The 19,681-nt window shown below is 38.2% G+C and overlaps 1 long non-coding RNA gene across 2 annotated transcripts; it reads right to left on the minus strand.

Annotated features, from left to right (window-relative positions):
• Positions 1-2,558: 2,558 nt before the first annotated feature.
• Positions 2,559-16,926, minus strand: LOC103883879. 2 transcript variants are annotated; one of them, XR_646255.4, is made up of 4 exons: positions 16,594-16,926; positions 16,430-16,517; positions 4,666-4,834; positions 2,559-4,587 (listed from the first exon to the last, which is right to left on the minus strand). It is a non-coding gene; the product is annotated as an uncharacterized LOC103883879 (long non-coding RNA). The 2 variants fall into 2 exon arrangements; XR_002521671.2 differs by having other exon boundaries at positions 16,430-16,926.
• Positions 16,927-19,681: the final 2,755 nt, after the last annotated feature.

Below are 19,681 nucleotides of genomic sequence, written 5' to 3' on the forward strand. Positions count from 1 at the left end.
TCCTTCTCTAGTTGATCTGTAAATACCCACAGGCTTTGCCATGTTGTATGAAACTTCCAGTAAGCCACATCTTCATTTGAGCTGCAAAAACCTTCTTGGTCAGATTGTCACACCCATTTAGTATTCATTTGTTCTATTAAATGCCAGCATATGTTGTATCTTGAGCATATATTGATGACATTTTAGTTTTTTTAAATAAAAAATTTCTTACCCTAAAGCTTTCAGTGGAAATTTAGGCAGATAACAAGCATACAACTATAAATACGAAGTGTGGCAACTGTCATGAAGGAAGCTACAGGTGCAATGAGGAAGCTACACTCAAGAACAGTCAGGTCCACTGGGGTGAAGTGGTCTCTGAGGACAAGCCCTGTAAGTGGAGAGCTAAGGATGGAGCGGGGCCAGCCAGTTCAAGGAGGTTTCCAGAGAAAGAGCAGTTCTTCTTGATTTCCCAGGGGTCTTCTAAATAAACATTTCACGACACCACCCACAGTGCTTGCTGTGGAATTCCAATTTGGAACTTTTCTCTGACAGTGACACATTAGGAAAGTAATGTTACCCTATCTCTTTTTACATCATCATAAAATCTATTATTTTCCTAATAAAAAATTAAGGACCAATTATTCTATTGTGCCAAACTGAAATCTCCCTTCCCCACAGATACACTTCTCTTTCTGACATTCTCTCAAAACTCTTCAACCACCCTCAACTCCTTCAGTCTCCTTTCTCAGTGCCCTCGGGTGCCAAGTCCCGTGGATCCCTTCTCTGGGATCTCTTCCACCCACTCTCATCATCATTGCTGCCACCCAGTGAACTCTCTCCCCAACTCCTGTCCTTGCCTCTAACAGACCACTGATCCCCAGTCTCTTCCCTGCTCCGATGATCAATGTGGTTTCCGTATCCATCTTTCTCAGTCACAGTCATCTTGGCATGTTCTCATTTCCCATGAGAGGCTCACACTTCCTCCGTTACTGCTCATCTGTCCTTCCTACAATGCAACTCTGTCCCCACACACTATCTCTTACTATCCATCCTTCAAGGTCAGGCTCAGATGCTTGCTCTGTTCAGACACTACAATCAGAAGGAATTTTTTTGTTGTTGTTGAAACCTCCAGGACCTTTTGTACCTTCCTTGCAATTTGTACTTTTTTTTGAGATAGCCTCACTCTGTCACCCAGGCTGGAGTGCAGTGGCACGATCTTGGCTCACTGCAACCTCTACTTCCCGGGTTTAAGGGATGTTCATGCCTCAGCCCCACCAAGTAGCTGAAATTACAGGTGCAGCCTGGCAAATTTTTGTATTTTTAGTAGAGACAGGGTTTCATCATGTTGGCCAGGCTGGTCTTGAACTCCCGGCCTCAAGTGATCCACCCGCCTTGGCCTCCCAAAGTGCTGGGATTACAGGTGTGAGCCACCGCGCCCAGCCCACAATTTGTACCTTTCTTGTGGCATTTATCACATGCTGCGTTAGAGCCTGCTTTATCTGTAATGAGTCCCATCAGCCCTAGCGGACTGTGGTTTTCCAGGGAGCAGAGATGGTGCCTTCACACTTCCCCCTCTCAGACCTGTTTCTGTGACTTTCTTGTTAGAGGAATATAAATACTTATTGACTCAATCAGGGATATAGGCTAAAATACTATTCTGTTTCTCAGATTCAAAATTTCAGTGATGAAAAAGGGAGCACCTTGAAATATAAAAATCACTTTCTATTTCTACATTTATACACACCTATGTATTATTTGATCTTAAATAATAGACAACTTGAAATTTTCTCTGATAAGATTTTGAAACTAAAGTTTGTCATGGTAATTATCTTTACCTATGAAAATGTACATATCACCTTTTACACAGAAAATATTCAATAAATGTTGCTAACTTACGGTTTCTATGTATTAAATATTAATACTGTGATTTTTCTAATGGCATAAAAATTCAAATTCTAGAAACAGGTCAAACACAAAAAGTATAGGAAGGAAAATGAGTTAGGTATGATATAACCGATTTTACTTTTATTTCTTATACATTATTTTTAAAACGCTATCAGAAAACTGTCTAGATTTATCATCAGCATTTTCCACATTTATTACACACCAAAGAATCCTGGGTGCAGTAGGTTACTTTTTCAATTACCCATTAATTTCAGTTTATTAATAGGTTATCTCAAAGGAATATGAGTGAGCTATTAAATGTTGAAGTAAGGAACAAAAAAGCCAAAAACATACAGAAACAATGAAAAAAATACAGGCATTTGTGAGATGGTGAGAATGACAGTGGAATATATATAATATACATATTATATATACATGTATACATATTTTATATATATATACACACTTTTTTTTTTTTTTTTTTTTTGAGTCTGGCTCTGTCTCCTAGGCTGGAGTGCAATGGCGCAATCTCGGCTCACTGCAACCTCCGCCTCCTGGGTTCAAGCGATTCTCCTGCCTCGGCATCCCAAGTAGCTGGGATTACAGGTACCTGCCACCAGACCCAGCTAATTTTTATATTTTTAGTAGAGATGGGGTTTCTCCATGTTGGCCAGGCTGGTCTCGAACTCCTCACCTCAGGTGATCCACCCGCCTCAGCATCCCAAAATTCTGGGATTACAGGCGTGAGCCACCATGCCCAGTCGGAAATAATTTTTAAAAGAATAACAAATATGAAGAGACGTATGGGATATGTTAGCCCCTCATCCCATCGATAATTCTCTTCCACATCTTAGGCTCAATAGATAAACTATACACACTGGTTTCGTTTTTCTTTTTCTTTTCTTTTTGTCACCACCTTGACCCCAAACTCCAAGCCGTTATCAGATTAATCTTTTCAGAACTGATTTCAGACCTCATTAGCAATGACCAACCTATCCTACCTCAAAAACAGCTCCTATCTGTGTGAGTGTTTATTCAGGGAAACTAAGCTGATGATATTGATAATGAAGGTGTTGCTACTTAGTCTCTCTTTCAGCACTGAATTTTCCTCCACTACAGTGAGCAAGAATCTCTGAAGCTAGCTCCCATTTTCTGCTACCCAGTGCCTCCCCTCTGCCATAGATAGATCATGCTTTCATTGCCAGCATTTCTGAAGTACTCAGAGAGTATACGCAATGGTCCTATTAAAAATAAATAAATAAATAAATAAATAAATAAGATGCTCTTTTCAACAATACATTAATCATAGAATCATTGCAGTCTGTGCATAGATTTCAAAAAGTAGGTCTATTCAGGGCAAGAGTAGGTCTCTCTGGGCCAAGAGATATTATAGTATTGATGATACAGAGGAGGCTAACCTCAAAATGCACCAACCCATGTTGTTTGGGGACTGTAATTTCTGATATTAGTTTATTAATGTTCCTATTCCTCACTAGACGGTGAATGAAAACAAGGTCTGTTTTTCTCGCCAATAGCTATATATTCCCAGCATCTAACATATTGACATCTAGATAATATTCAACAAAAAAAATGCATCAGATGAATGAATGAATGAGAGAAGTCTTAAAAGTACAAATTGTCCTGAGAATATAAAGCTCTGACTTACAAACTGGATTCCTGATACCAGACCACCTTATCAGAGCTGAATTTGGTAGCAAGGAAAGGAGAATGCAAAAAGGCTTTAAGTAAATGCTAAGTAAAAGAAAGAATACAGAACATTGGCTCCAAGGAAACTAATGTCAAATTGAACAGATTTCAAAATGTAGTTGATAGTCAATTATGAATACCCATGAAATAAATATAATGCTGTGAATAAACTATTAAGATAATTTACTTAAAAAGAAAAAAAAAAAACCCTAGTCACTGAGAACTATCATGGACTGTGTGTTAGTACATTTAGTTGAGCTTATAACTTACCCTACATAGAATATATATTGATTTTCCAAAAAAATTACTAAAGTCTTCTAGCTTTCTAAGTCTTTTTAATTTATCAGATAACTGTCTTCCTTTATTTATCCTAAACTTCCTTATAACTGAGTTATTTCACAGCTTCTTAATATATTTCTCTTATTAAATGCTTTCTCCACTTTCAAGGAAGTCTACTAACAGCATTACTTCTATTTATGGCAAACTAATTTATTAAGATATGAATTTCTGTTTTGTTTTGTTTTCTTTCATGTTTCCAAGGAAGTGATAAGATCTTTTGCAATCATCAAGAGAGAAATAATAGAGCAGCCTATCTTTGGGAGGCGTGGCTGGAGCAAGTCAACTATTGTATTCACTTTCCATGCTACAAACATATTACCATCAACTTCATGGCTTAAAACAACACACACTTATTATCTTACAGTTGCTGTATGTTGGAGTCCAAGCACTGCTTAACTGAGTCCTCTGCTCAGCACCTCACCAGGTGACAGTCAGGGAGTCGACTAGGCTGTGTTCTCATCTGGAGGCTCAACTTAGGCAGAATTCATTTCCAGATTCATTCAGATTGTTGGCAAAATTCATTTCCTTGTGCTTTGCGACCGAAGGTCCTGACTTCTTACTGGCTATTGACTGGAGGTTGTCCTTCGGTCCTTGATGTCATTCACTCTCTCATATAAATAACCATATTCATGAGCGTGATATCCAATTGTCATTGGTTAGAAATAAATAACAGGTTCCCTGTGTGTTCAATGGGAGGGGATTATACAAGGGCATCACTCATTGGTGGCCACCTGGGAGTACGTCTGCCACAATTACCTTTTTTCATCTGCTTGCCAAATCTTTAAGCTGAATATGCAAATTTCTCTGATGAGGAAATGCTCTTCATGGTCATTGATGAGTGATCATTATAGTGACTTGAAATTTTAATCCTAGAATCCTCAAGTTGTGATCAGAATTTCTAGCTCTTTCTCGCATTTCTTTTCGTCTGCAGAAATAAGAAATCTTGTAAGTATGGGGAGAAATGACAGAGCCAGTTTGGTGAATAGACTAAGAACAGCAACCATGGCAGATGGGGATAGAGCCAATCTTTTACCAAATAGTGAGGATTATCACCTGCTGTATTCAGTAAGTAATTTATCACTAATGCAATTTTTTATTTTCAAATTACTCCTATCCTCTGTTTTAAACTTTCTTAGGTTATGGTTCTGTCTGTGAGTCTTCTTCCACAACTATTTTTCCTGAAGTCAAACAACAGTGAAAGACAATTATCATCTCCTCTCCCTCCTCATGGAACTTATCCAATTAGAAATAGTCCTTTGACTTCTATTAAACAAAGAGAAATTAGACAGTAGACTTAGAGCCCAAGAAGGAGAAAAATACTTAAAAATCCCACCCAATTACCAGACTACCACCACTAGCTTCTTTAATTTTTTTTCTCTTTCTAATGCCAAAAAAGCTTTTACAAATTTCTCACTATTTTCATCCCATTGTTTAGATACTATTTGGACATGGTCTTACCCCATTATATTGCCCATTCTTGACTGAAATTTGGGCAATGGACAGGGAGGGTGAGAGAGGACATATTGAGTATAAATAAAAGTAGAAAAGGGAGACTATTTCAATAAATATCTTGAACTTGCTTCTAGCTATTTTAAACTTGCTCTAATCTAAAGTGTATTTTTTAAAATACTCAATTTAGAATCAAAATCTATTTTTTTTGAAAATGAATCCCATATGTTACAATTTACTTATACTTAACTTCTTAGGAACACTGTAAAGATTATTTGAGGTCAAGTCTTGCTTGAGTCTTTTTAAATGTGTTAACCTACTAGGCCATGGGTTAAAAGGAGGGTGAGAAAGAACTCTTTCTTTCTTAACATTGAATGCCACTATACCATCTACTCTGTACAGAACTATAATATTTTATTTTTCACAAAACCAAGTAAGTTGGTTTGCCAGCCAGAAGAATCATCAAGGCAATTTCAGTATTTCAACAAAACTGATTTAATTTAATAATATACTTTAAAACTAGTATAGAAATAGAATTAGGAAAACGTGTCACAGGAAGCTTCTCCATTAAACCCAGCACAAGAAGCACATTGTTTCAACATGACCCTTCCATGAAAGTCTCATGCTTAATCAGAATGTTCAAGGAACACACTTACTCTGCTCTCCTTCCTCTATCTCAAGGTCCTAAGTTAACTTCAGAGAAATCTGGTGATAATCAAGATTACGGGACCTGATTCTTGGGACCTCACCTCCAAAAGAAGTGCATGGCTATCAGACCCATCCTGTAGTGGGGGTAACTTTGGTTTTTATCTCCATGGTACACTCTTTGCCTCCATTTTAAATGGGTGCTACAGAAATTAGTTTAAAAGGAGGAATCTTAGAAAAAAGAAGGGATGGCAAACCAGCTGCTGCCCTGATCCACACACTTCATTCTTAGGTTCCTGGCATCTTTACCAGCATCCGTAACTACAGTGTGAGGCAGAGTACACAAACCTCAGGAACATGAATCTATTGATAGCAAATGTTCTGAAAGCAAATGGGAGGCGATCTCTCTGGAGTATAATCCACCGTAAATGAACTTAGTTCTTCTTCTGGTAATTAGCTTTACAATTTTTCAAGCCAAAATATGCCCCAATGCAAGAATTACAGTCCCTTCAAGTTCTCTTTTACTCTCACCTCTTTTCAGATACCCACCATGGGCTTAACAAAGATAACTGTAGGATACCAAATACCTGTTCTGGTTTTGAGTTTAATTCCAGAAAGTAAATACTATTACTCTTTATTATTTCCTTATACCCTATTTGAGTTTAAAGGGTATTTCAGTTTACAAAAGTGCATGATAAAATTTTTAATGAATTGAGCAAAGTTCATCCTTCACCTTCCTAGAATTCCAGTAAATGAGAAAAACATGATTAGTGTTAAGACTTGCAATGTCCTTAAGGAAAAAAGCAGACTACTGTAAATCTTATCAAAAACACAGATCTTATGGGTGCCAAGCCCTTGGTACTTAGTTGTTAGATATGGCTTTTAACAGAAAAAGGAGAATGTTTCGTGAGTTTTTTTCTAAATTTTAACCAAATATTTCAGATTATTAAAGCTTAATTTGGGTTATTTATTAATTCAACAAATATTTTTGTACCCACTTTTGCCAAACACCATGTTAGGCACTGGCAAATCAATAGTGAATAACCTAGTTACATTGCCTGTCCTCATGGAGCTTGCAAAATGGTCAGGAAAAACAAATAGTTAAGTAAATGTCACAGAAAATCTAAAGAACAAGACTTGTGGCAGGCATGTGAAAACAAAGTACTGAGGGCTATGTGTAAGAGAGGCACTAACCTGTTTGCTAGATCAAGGAAGACTTTCCTGCAAAAATAACATTCATGCTGAGACATAAAGTATGAATAGATGTTAACCAGCTTAGAGACGGGGATGAAGGTAGAAGCCACATTTCAGACAAGAAGAAAAGCATACAGGAAGAACTCAGGTGTCTTTAAAACTATTTTATTTTCTGTCCAAATATTGTATTGTTTAATTTTTATGGATACCTAATGGTTGTACATATTTATGGGGTGCATGTGATATTTTGATACAAGTATACAATGTGTAATGGCCAAATTTGGGTATTTGGGGTATCTATCACCTCAGACATTTATAACTCCTTTAAGGTTGGGAACATTCTAAATCTACTCATCTACTTATTTTGAAATATACAACAAATTATGTTATTTATTCCAAATTGCATTAATTCACTATCCAATAAATTATTGTTAACTGTAGTCACCCAGTTGTATTACCAAACACTATCTCTTATTCCTTCTATCTAACTATATTTTTGCACCCATTAACCAAATCCTCCTCATCCCTGCTCCCCACTACCCTTCACATCCTCTGGTAGCCACCATTCTATTCTCCACCTTCATGAGGTCAACATTTTAGCTCCCACATATAAGTGAGAACATGTTACCTTTGTCTTTATATGACTGGATTATTTCTCTTAACATGTCTTCCAGTTCATCCATGTTGTTGCAAATGACAGGATTTCACTTTTTTTAATGGAGGACTAATATTCCATTGTGTATATATATCACATTTTCTTTATCCATTCATCTGTTGATGGACACTTAGGTTTATTCCAATCTTGACTTTTCTGAATGTCAAAATATATACATGGGCGTATAGACATCTCTTTGATATGCTAATTTCTTTTCTTTTAAATATATACCAAGCAGTGGGATTACTGGATCATATTTTTAAATCAACTTTTATTTTAGCTTCGGGGGTAGGTATGCAGTTTTGTTAAATGGGTATATTGCCTGATGCTGAGGTTTGGGGTATTAATGATTCCATTACCCAGGTACTGAGCATAGAACCCAATAGTTTTTTCAACCTTTGCCTTCCTCCTTCCCTCCACCATCTAGTAGTCCCCAGTTTCTGTTGTTGCTATCTTTATGTCCATGAGTACTCAATGTTTAGCTCCCACTTATCAGTCAAAACATGTAGTGTTTGGTTTTCTCTCCCTGCATTAATTCACTTAGAATAATGGCCTTCAGCTCCATCCATGTTGCTGCAAAGGATATGATTTTGTTCTTTTTTACCACTGTGTAGTATTCCATGGCGTATATGTACCACATTTTGTTTAGCCAGTCCGCCATTGATGGGCACCTAGGCTGATTTCCATGTCTCTGCTATTGTGAATAGTGGTGAAATGAAAATGCAAGTGCATGTGTCTTTTTGATAGAATGATGTATTTTCTTTTGGATATGTACCCAAGAATGGCATTGCTGGGTCATATGGTAGCTCTGTTTTAAATTCTTTGAGACATCTTCAAACTGCTTTCCACAATGGCTCAATTACTTTACATTCCCACTAACAGCGTACAAACATTCCTTTCGTTCCACAGCCTCACCAACATTTCTTGTTTTCTTGACCTTTTAATAGTAGCTATTCTTACTTGTGTGAGATGGTATCTCATGATGGTTTTGATTTGCATTTCTCTGATGACGAGTAATGTGAAGTGTTTTTACATATGTTCGTTGGCTACTTGTATGTCTTCTTTTGAGAGTAATCTGTTCATGTCTTTTGCTCATTTTTAATGGAGTTATTTAGCTTTCTGCTTGTTCAGTCGTTTAAGTTCCTTATAGATTCTGAATATTAGACCTTTGTTGGATGCATAGTTTGCAAATACTTTTGCCTATTCTGTAGTTTATCTATTCTGTTATTAGTTTATTTTGCTGTGCAAAAGCTCTTTAATTAGCTCCTACTTGTCAATTTTTGTGTTTGTTGCAATTGTTTTTGAGAACTTAGTCATAAATTCTTTCCCAAGGCCAATGTCCGGGAAGATATTTCCTAGGTTTTCTTCTAGGATTCTTATAGGCTGGGTTCTTACATTAAAATCTTTAATCCATCTTGAGTTAATTTTATATATGATGAAAGGTAGGGGTATGGTTTCATTCTTCTGCATATGGCTAGCCAGCTATTCCAGCACCATTTATGGAATAAAGAATTCTTTTCCCGTTGCATATTTTTGTCAGCTTTGTCAAAGATGAGATGGCTGTAGGTATGCAGCTTTATTTCTGGATTCACTATTCTGTTCCATTGATCTATGTCTGTTTTTGTACCAGTACCATGCTGTTTTGGTTACTGTAGGCTTATAGTATAGTTTGAAGTCAGGTAATGTGATGCCTCTGGCTTTGTTCTTTGTGATTAGAATGACTTTGGCTATTCAGGCTCCTTTTTGGTTTCCTGTGAATTTTAGAATAGCTTTCTCTAGTTCTGTGGAAAATTATGTTGGTAGTTTGATATGAATAGTGTTAAATCTATAGATTGCTTTAGGCAGTATGGCCATTTAATGATGTTGATTCTTCCAACCTATGAGCATGGAATGTTTTTCCATCTGTTTATCTGTTTTAGCAGTGTTTTGTAGTTCTCCTTGTGGAGATCTTTCACCTTCTTTGTTAGATGTATTCCTAGGTAGTGTGTGTGTGTATGTCTATTGTAAATGGGACTGTGTTCTTGATTTGGCTCTCAGCTTGAACATTATTGGTGCATAGAAATGCTACTGATTTGTGTACATTGATGTTGTATACTAAAACTTTACTGAAGACATTTATGAGTTCTAGTAGCCTTTTGGCAGAGTCTTTAGGTGTAGAATCATAGCATCCATGAAGATAGATAGTTTGATTTCTTCCTTTCCTATTTGGATGCCTTTTATTTCTTGCTCTGGCCTGATCACTCTGGTTAGCACTTCCAGTACTATGATGAACAGGAATAGTGAAAGCAGGCACCCCTGTCTTGATTCAGTTCTCCAGGGGAATGCTTCCAGTTTTTGCCTATCCAGTATGATGTTGGTATGGGAATGTCAAAAATTGCAATTATTATGTTGAGGCATGTTCCTTCAATGCCTCATTTCTTAAGGGTTTTGGTCATAAAGGGATGTTGGATTTTATCAAAAGTTTTCTCCATGAATATTGAGATTATCATATAGTGTTTTTTAAAATTCTGTTTATGTGGTGAGTCATATTTATCAATTTGCATATGTTGAACCAAACTTGCATCCCAGGAATGAAGCCTACATGAGTGCTGCGAATTAATTTTTTTTTTTTTTTTGCAACAGGGTCTCATTCTGTTTCCCAGGTTGGAGTGCAGTGGTATGATCACGGTTCACTGTGGCCTCAACCTCCCTGAGTTCCGGAGATCCTCCCACCTCAGCCTACAGAGTAGTTGGGACTACAGGAGCATGTTACCACACTCAGCTAATTTTGTATATTTTTTATGGAGATGGGGTTTCACCATGTTGCCCAGGCAGGTCTTGAACTTTTGGGCTCAAGTGATCTGCCCACTTCAGCTTCCCAAAGCGTTAGGATTAAAAGTGTTGAATTAAATTTTTGATGTACTGTTGGATTCAGTTTGCTAGCATTTTGTTGAGGATTTTAGTATCTACGTCCATCAAGGATACTGGCCTGTAGTTTCCTTTTTTCATTATGTCTTTGCCAGGTTTTGGTATCAGGGTGATGCTGGCCTCACAGAATGAGTTAGGGAGGAGTCCCGCCTCCTTGTTTTCTTGGAATAGTTTCAGTAGAACTGCTTCCAATTCATGTTTGTACATATGGTGGAATTTGGCTGTAAATCCATCTGGTCCAGGGCTTTTTTGTTGGTAGCCTTTTTATTATTATTATTCTTATTACTGATTCAATTTTGGAACTCAATATTGACTTGTTGAGGGTTTTAATTTCTTCCTGATTCAATCTTGGAATATTGTTTGTTTCCTGGAATGTATCCATTTCCTCTAGATTTTCTAGTTTGTGTATGTGTTTATAACAGGATACTTTGTATTTCTGGATACTTTGTATTTCTGTGGGATCAGTTGCAATGTTACCTTTGTCATTTCTGATTGTGCTTATTTGGAGCTTCTTTTTGGTTTGTTTGTTAGTTAGTTAATCTAGCTACAAGTCTACTGATCTTGTTTTTCCTTTCGAAAAACAACTTTTAGTTTCATTGATTCTTTGTATGGATTTTGGGTTCTCAATTTGGTTCAGTTCTGCTCTGATTTTAGTTACTTATTTCCCTTTGCTAGCTTTGGGGCTAGTTTGTTCTTGTTTTCTAGTTCCTCTATGTGTGATGTTAGATTGTTAATTTGAGATCTTTCTAACTTTTTAGATAAATGTTTAATGCAATAAACTTTCCTCACAACACTGTTTTTGTTGCAATCCAGAGATTTTGGTATGTTGTGTTTCTGTTTTGATTTATTTCCAATAATTTTTGGACTTCTGCTTTAATTTCATTGTTTACCTAAATTCAGGAGCAAGTTGTTTCATTTTCATGTATTATGTGATTTTGAGAGATCATCTTGGTATTGATTCTATTTTTATTCCACTGTGATCTGAGAATATGGTTGGTATGATTTCAAGTTTTTTAAATTTATTGAGACTTCTTTTATGGCCAAGCACGTGGTCCATTTTGTAGTTTGTTCTGTGTGCACATGAAAAGAATGTGTATTCTCTGGTTGATTTGCGGAGTGTTCTGTAGATGTCTATTAGGTCCAATTGGTCAAGTGTCAAGTTGAAGTCCAGAATTTCTTTGGTAGTTTTCTGCTACAATGCTTTCTATCTATGCTGACAGTGAGGTGTTCAAGTTCCTCACTGTTATTGTGTGTCTATTTAAGTGTTTTCGTAGTCTAAAAGTACTTGTTTTGTGAACCTGGGTGCTCCAATATTGGGTATGTATGTATTTAGAATAGTGAAGTTTTTGTTGAATTGAATTCTCTTTCATTATTTAATGCCCTTCTTTAATAGTTCTTTTTTACTGTGTTGGTTTAAAGTCTGTTTTATCTGACATAAGAATAGTGATCCCGGCTGGGCGCGGTGACTCACGCCTGTATTCCCAGCACTTTGGGAGGCTGAGGCTGGCGGATCACAAGGTCAGGGGATCGAGACCATCCTGGCGAACATGGTGAAACCCCGTCTCTACTAAAAATACAAAAAATTAGCCGGGCGTGGAGGCGGGCGCCTGTAGTCCCAGCTACTCGGGAGGCTGAGGCAGGAGAATGGCGTGAACCCAGGAGGCAGAGCTTGTGAGTGAGCCGAGATCCAGTCACTGCACTCCAGCCTAGGCAATGGAGCCAGATTCCTCTCAAAAAAAAGAATAGTGATCCCTATTCCTTTTTGCTTTCCATTTGCATAGTAGATCTTTATCCAACTTTTTACTTCGAGGCTTTATCTGTAAGGTGGGTCTCTAAAAGACAGCAATTGAATGGGTCTTGCTTTTTCATCTAACTTGCCACTCTGTGACTTTTAAGTAAGGCATTTAGACTATTTACATTCAAGGTTAATAGTGATATGTTAATCACGATAGGATAGGTTTTGAAGTTGTTACCTGATGGCTCTGTAGTTTCTATTGTGTGGTTGCTTTATAGGGTGTGTGGGCTATGTACTTAAGTGTGTTTTCTGGTAGCAGACATTCTTTTGTTTCCATGTTTAGGACTCCCTTCAGTATCTCTTGTAAGACTAGACTACTGGTAAAAAATTATGGTAGCGTTGGCTTGCCTGGAAGAGTTTATTTCTCCTTTGCTTATGAAGCTTAGTTTGGCACGATATGTCATTTTTAGTTGGAATTTCTTTTCTTAAAAAATGCTGGAATAAGCCCCCAATCTCTAAAGGGTTGTAAAGTTGCTGCTGAGAAGTCCACTGTTAACCTGACAGGGTTCCCTTTGTATGTGATCTGACCTTTTTCTCTAGTTGCCGTTAAGATTTTTTCGATAGCATTGACCTTGGACAGTCTGGTGACTACATGCCTTGGTGATATTCATTTTGTATAGTATCTAAAAGGTGTTCTCTGCATTTCTCATATCTGGATGTCTACTTCTCTAACAATATTAGGGAAGTTATCTTGAATTATTCTCTCAAATATGTTTTCCAGGTTGTTTGCTTTTATTCCTTCTCTCTTAAGAATACTAGTAAGTTGTAGGTTTGGTTGCTTTACATAATCCCATATTTCATGAAGACTGTTCACTTTTTAAATTCTTTTTTCTTTGTTTTTGTCTGACTGGATTTGTTTGAAACATTGGTCTTTAAGCTCTGAAATTCTTTTTAGAAAAGAATTTCAGAAAAGAATTCCGCTTGGTCCAATCTATTGATAAAGCTTCCAATTGTATTTTGGAATTCCTTAAGTGAGTTTTTCAATTCCAGAAGCTCTAATTAATTTCCTTTTAAAGATGTTTATCTGTTTCTTCATTTCTTGGATTGCTTTAGAAGTTTCTTTGTGTTTATTTTCAACCTTATCTTGGATCTTGTTGAGCTTCCTCACAATTCATGTTTTGAATTTTTTGTCTGTCATTACTGAGTTTCCATTTTGGTCCGTGACCACTGCTAGAGAACTAGTATGATCTTTTGGTGATGTCACTACAATCAGATTTTTCATGGTGCCAGAATTTTTACTCTGGTTCCTCCTCATTTGGAGATGCTGGCACTTCTAACTTTTGTAATTATTTTCTTGCAGGTAGGATTTTTTTCTTTTTCTTTCTTTCCCTATAATATTACTGTGAGGATTTTTTCCCTTCCCCCTTCTCCCCACTCCCTAGGGTTTGCAACTGTAGAGAATGTTAGGTATAGTCTTTTAGCTTTGCTTCTATAGCCCTATGTACTTCTTTCAACAGGTTTCATGTTGGCCTATGTTGTGTGACTTATACACCAGTAGAGAACACTTCTAGGTAAGAGCTGGCTGCAGCCAAAATGACTGGATATATATTTGATGCTTGTTTACTTGCAGAAGCTCAGTCCTGGAAGGTGTGGGGGCCATGATGGGTGGGAATGGACCAAGCAGGTCTGCCTACAGATGTTCTGACAGTAAGCACAAGACCCTGCACTGAAGGAGAATCCAGTGGGTGGCCACCAAGTGCCTAGAGGTATGCCTAGGCTGTGGAGCTGGGAAACCTCCTCAGCCTCAAGTTATCTGCATGGGGATAGGGAGTGGCCTAAACTCCTAATCCAGGACAGGAGGTGCTCCACTAGCCTGGAGATCTGCCAAGGCATGGAACAGAGAGGGCTTCTCTGCACCAGGGCCTCTGCACAGGAAGGGTGGGGCAGCTCAGGCTGTTGATTCAGGCAAGCGTTCTGAGTGCCTACAGATCTGCCCAGGTATGGAGTGGAGAGGTACCAGCTATACCATGATCTATGTCCAAGAAAAATGGGCCAGCTTGGGTTGCCAAACCAGATGGGTGGGTGTTCCAAATGCCTGGAGATCTGCCTGGGTGTGAAGCAAAGAGGACCTCCCTGTACCAGGATCTATTTATGAGCCAGATGCCATCATGGGGGCTGTCTTCTGGTGTTCTTCTCCCCAGGATCTGGGATAACCTTCATGATTCTGGTAGATTCCTATTTTCCTTGTTGAATTAAAGCTCACAGAGCTCCTCTTTAGGCGCTGTCTTGCTATTTCCAAATGGCTGAGGTACACTAAAAGCCTCTAGTCCACCATCCTGGAAAAAAACAGTATTTCTATTTTTAGTGGGTTTTTTTATTTTTTTGTTTGTTTGTTTGTTTGTTTTGAGGTGGTCTCGCTCTGTCACCAAGGCTGGAGTGCAGTGGCGCTATCTTGGTTCACTGCATGCTCCACCTCCCAGGTTCACGCCGTTCTCCTGCCTCAGCCTCCCAAGTACCTGGGACTACAGGCAGCTGCCACCACATCTGGCTAATTTTTTGTAGTTTTAGTAGAGATGGGGTTTCACCGTGTTAGCCAGGATGGTTTCCATTTCCTGACCTCGTGATCCGCCCACCTCGGCCTTCCAAAGTGCTGGGATTACAGGCTGAGCCACCATGCCTGGCCTATTTTTAGTTTTTTGAAGAGCCTGAATACTGTTTTTCATAGTAGCTGTACTAATTTACATTCCCACCAACAGTGTATGAGCATTCCCCTTTCTCTGCATCTTCACCAGCATTTGTTTACTATCTTTTTTTTGTATTAGCCACTTTAACTATAGTGAGATGATATCTCATTGTGATTTTGATTTGCGTTTCTTTGATGATTAGTGATGTTGGGCATTTTTTCATATATCTCTTGGCCATTTGGATGTCTTCTTTTAAGTGTTGTCTATTCAGATCTTTTCCCCATTTTTAATTGGATTTTATTTTTTGCTGTTGAATTATTTAAGTTTCTTATATATTCTGATTATTAATCCCTTGTCAGTGGAATAGTTTTCAAATATTTTCCCAGTTTTTGGGTTTCTTCTTCACCTTATTGATTATTTCCTTTGATATGCAGAAGTTTTTAGCCTGATAAAAATCCCATTTGTTGAGTTTTGCTTTGGTTGCCTGTTCTTTTGAGGTCTTGCTGAAGAAACCTTTGCCCAGGCCAATGTCCTGAAGCATTGAAGCATTTCCCCAAACACACACACACACTAAATTGGCCTTATTCTTCTGTATCAGAATAAGATACTATATGGGAATATTACAGAAAGAAAAGGTACTATTGCTGTGAATATGTGTTGTTTATTGCCTGCTGGGCATTGTTTGTTGGTAATAGGACCTTACTTTTTCTTTAAAGGTACCACATCTACTTCAGTTCATGTAGCTTGGGTGGGGCTGACCGTAATCCTACCCTTCCTGGGTCTAAATTTAGCCCATCAGAATGTTCCATCCCTCTGGGAGCACTCAGACATAGGTAACTGACTCAAACAGATGAATCAGAGTCGCCCTACAAATTTTGTAGACACTCTCAAGAGAAAAGAAGCTATACTGCTGCTAAAGTTGCTGTGAGGCTCTATTGGTTAGTCTGGAGTTTCTGGGGGCCATCTTAACTGCCTTCTGAACAGAACCTGCCTAAAAGAAGTTAATACAAAGATGAGCAGAATGAGGGATGAAGAGAGATCCAATCATCTGCGCCCCTGAATCTAGGTACACCAAACTAGTGAATCAATGCATTCTTCTTTCCCTCCCTACTTGAAAATTAAACTTTTAAATTAAACTTTTAAATTATCAATTGCAACCAAAATAATTCTTATATTAAAACTTGACAAACATAGCATTTATTTTTCTTTAACTAGATTCCATAAGAAACTATAAAAGAACCATTTACTTACCCACCACAGCTCTTTTTCCTTTCTAGTTTGCTGCTATTTGTTCTAAGGTGTCTATACTCAGTGTACCTTTTCTCACCTCCATTGGGCCCTAAAATAATAAAAAATAAGTTTGGCTTTGCCAATTCACATTTAGTCCTTGCTTGAAATTGACACTCAAGACTTACCTTTTCTAGGAAGTTCTCCCTGATTTCTTTATACATCTATTGCCATTCCCTTCTCTCCAAGGCATTCTTCATTCTCTCTGCACTCTCATACCACTGGCCTGAATCCTATGCTTCTCCTGTGAAACTAGGAGCTCCTTGGCATCAAGACTTTTCATCTTTATTTTTCTACTCCCTAGCAAGTAGTAATTGCCCTGTTCCTGAAGGCTCTATGTAAATGTGTACTAATTAACTCAAAATCTTTACAAAAATTCAAACTGTCTGTAATGTGGGAAAAAGAAAATAAATGGGGAAGCTGAGGTGGGTGGATCACAAGGTCAGGAGATCGATACCATCCTGGCTAACATGGTGAAACCCAGTCTCTACTAAAAATACAAAAAAAAAAAAAAAATTAGCAGGGCTTGGGTGATGGGTGTCTGTAGTCCCAGCTACTCAGGAGGCTGAGGCAGGAGAATGGCGTGAATCTGGGAGGCGGAGCTCACAGTGAGCCGAGATGGTGCCACTGCACTCCAGGCTGGGCGACTGAGCAAGACTCTGTCTCAAAAAGAAAAGAAAAGAAAAGAAATGGAAAGGAATTCAGAAACCCTATTGATTTTTTTGTTTGTTTTTTGAAAAGGAGCAGTTTATAAGTAACTTCTCAAATTAACTATTTGAATCAAAAACAAATTATACAACTTTTTCTGTTTATTGTTAAAAATTTTATCTGCTATTTTCATAAGTATTATATAAATGGTCTGTTAGACATCCCCATCAGGGGAAGCTTTAGGTTTTCTGCCTGTACTTACAGCTGTAAGTACAATCCTAAAGAAAGCATTTTCTCTTGTCCTAGCAACAATTTCTTCTCTTATTAAAATGTTCAAAATTAGTTTAACAAATCTCAGAGTAGTTAAGCATTCGATCTCTGGAGGCAGACTTCTGGCTTTGAACTGCAGCCCTGCCATTTACTAATTTAAGTAAGTTACTTACCGTCTCTAAGCCTCAGTTTCTCACTTGCATAATGGACATAAGAATGGTATCTACCTAATAGTGGGTTTACGAGTTCTCAGTGAACAATATCAACAAGGTACAGAGTCCTATTTGTTCTAAGGCTCTGTGGGCTCTGTGCTTTACAAAACAATTCAGTGTGGGTAGTATATGCAGTCCTGTCCTCAAGAAGTTTACTGTCTGGCTTGCCCAACATCCAACTCTCCTATAGCAGAGGATACATAGAATGAGGCTGCTCTACTACAAAGTCCCAGAGCTTTGGAAAGCATGTAAGAGTGTATATGTGGTTTCCTGGTTAAAATCCCTCTTCATAGTAAACCTAAAGAGATAGTTACAGCAATGAGAAAAGCCTAATGAAACTGTACGATCCTGGCCCCTAAGCAGGACGCTGCCTTATATCAGCAAGGAACTGCTATAACCAACCGACACTCATAAAGCTGCCTGCCCTTGTCTGAATAAAGGCTGGAGAGGGGCGTTGTCAGATAAGATCACCACTAAAGTCTTCCGAGCCTTTTGAAGTCAATTTTTCCCCCCACATTCCAGCCTGCCCTCGTTTGCCTAGTGCACAGAGCTCAGCCTGGAGTGGTCAGACCGTGATCAAACCTTCTTACCATGGAACACTTGTCATTCGTTTCCTTCATCTGGACACTTTCTGACCACGAGGAAATTTGGAACTTACCTGGTTGTTACACAGTGAAAATCCTTTCTTCACATGTCTTATTTGCAGCCACCCAACATAGTCACTGAAACAATTCACAAACTTCTCACACAATTACTCATTAGCACATGGTGACAACCAGTCATTTTCTAGCTTTAAGGATGCTGCTAAAGGAAACTCGAAAAATAAATAAAAGAATTGAAGAGAAAATTCTAACTTGCTAGATTCCTTCCTCTCAATCCTTTTTCTCTAGCCACACCTCTTGGCAATGATTACATTTCTAGTAGATTGCTACAGAAGTTGTTTTATGAGTAGAGACTGTTGTAGGTGAAGTTTATAAACATTCTTTGTCAAATGAGATATATTCATATATATTCTAATTTTGTCTCAAAATCTACCTATAAAATAATGAAATAAAAGCATTACCTAAAAATGGTAAATACAATTAGAAGGTTAACATTGTGACCAGAGAAGTGCTAAGTTAAAAAACATCTGTGAATACAAAGGCCTGGTTATTTGTGGAAGATGCCTGGGGGTCACCACAGTCAGAGGGGTTAACAGAGCTATGAGGGGAGCAAACAGACAACCAACTTTATTTTTTTTGAGACGAAGTCTCGCTCTGTTGCCAGGCTGGAGTGCGGTGACACAGTCTCGGCTCACTGCAACCTCTGCCTCCCAGATTCAAGCGATTCTCCCTCCTCAGCCTCCCAATTAGCTGGGACTACAGGCATGCACCACTACACCCAGCTAATTTTTTGTGTTTTTAGTAGGGATGGGGTTTCACCATCTTGGCCAGGATGGACTTGATCTCTTAACCTTGTGATCCACCCACCTCGGCCTCCCAGACTGCTGGGATTACGGGCGTCAGACAACCTTTTAAAGATTTTAAATTTTGTCCCGAGGTGCTGTTGGGACAAAACAACAACAACAACAAAAGAAATTAAGGATGTGAGAATTTTGGAAATTCCATCCCAATGCATTACTCAAGAGTATTTCTTGCAAAGAAGTATAAGGCAAAGTTACCCAAAAAGTGTGACAAAGTTGTGCTGGTAGTACAAGAAGGAAAAATTGAGACCAGCCTGAACAACATGGTGAGATCCCACCTCTACCAAAAAAAAAAAAAAAAAATAGCTGGCATGGTGGTGCACGTCTGTAGTCCCAGTCAGTTGGGAGGCTGAGGTGGGAGGATTGCTTGAGCCTGAGAGATTAAGGCTACAGTGAGCTGTGACCACACCATTGCACTACAGCCTCAGAAACAGAGCAAGATCTTGTCATAAAAAACTAAGATAAATAAATTTTAACTGAAACAATCAGTACCTATAAGCTAGGATGAAAGTTCAGTAAGAACTAATAATAACCAGTCATTTGTCCATCTCTATAGCTAAACTTCAGAGTTTCTTTCTTAAAAGACAGATCTCAGAGACAAAGAGAATTCAGAGGGTTTAAACA

The sequence above is a fragment of the Papio anubis genome, chromosome 6 (genome assembly GCF_008728515.1).
Source record: "Papio anubis isolate 15944 chromosome 6, Panubis1.0, whole genome shotgun sequence".
Taxonomy (NCBI): Eukaryota; Metazoa; Chordata; class Mammalia; order Primates; family Cercopithecidae; genus Papio; species Papio anubis.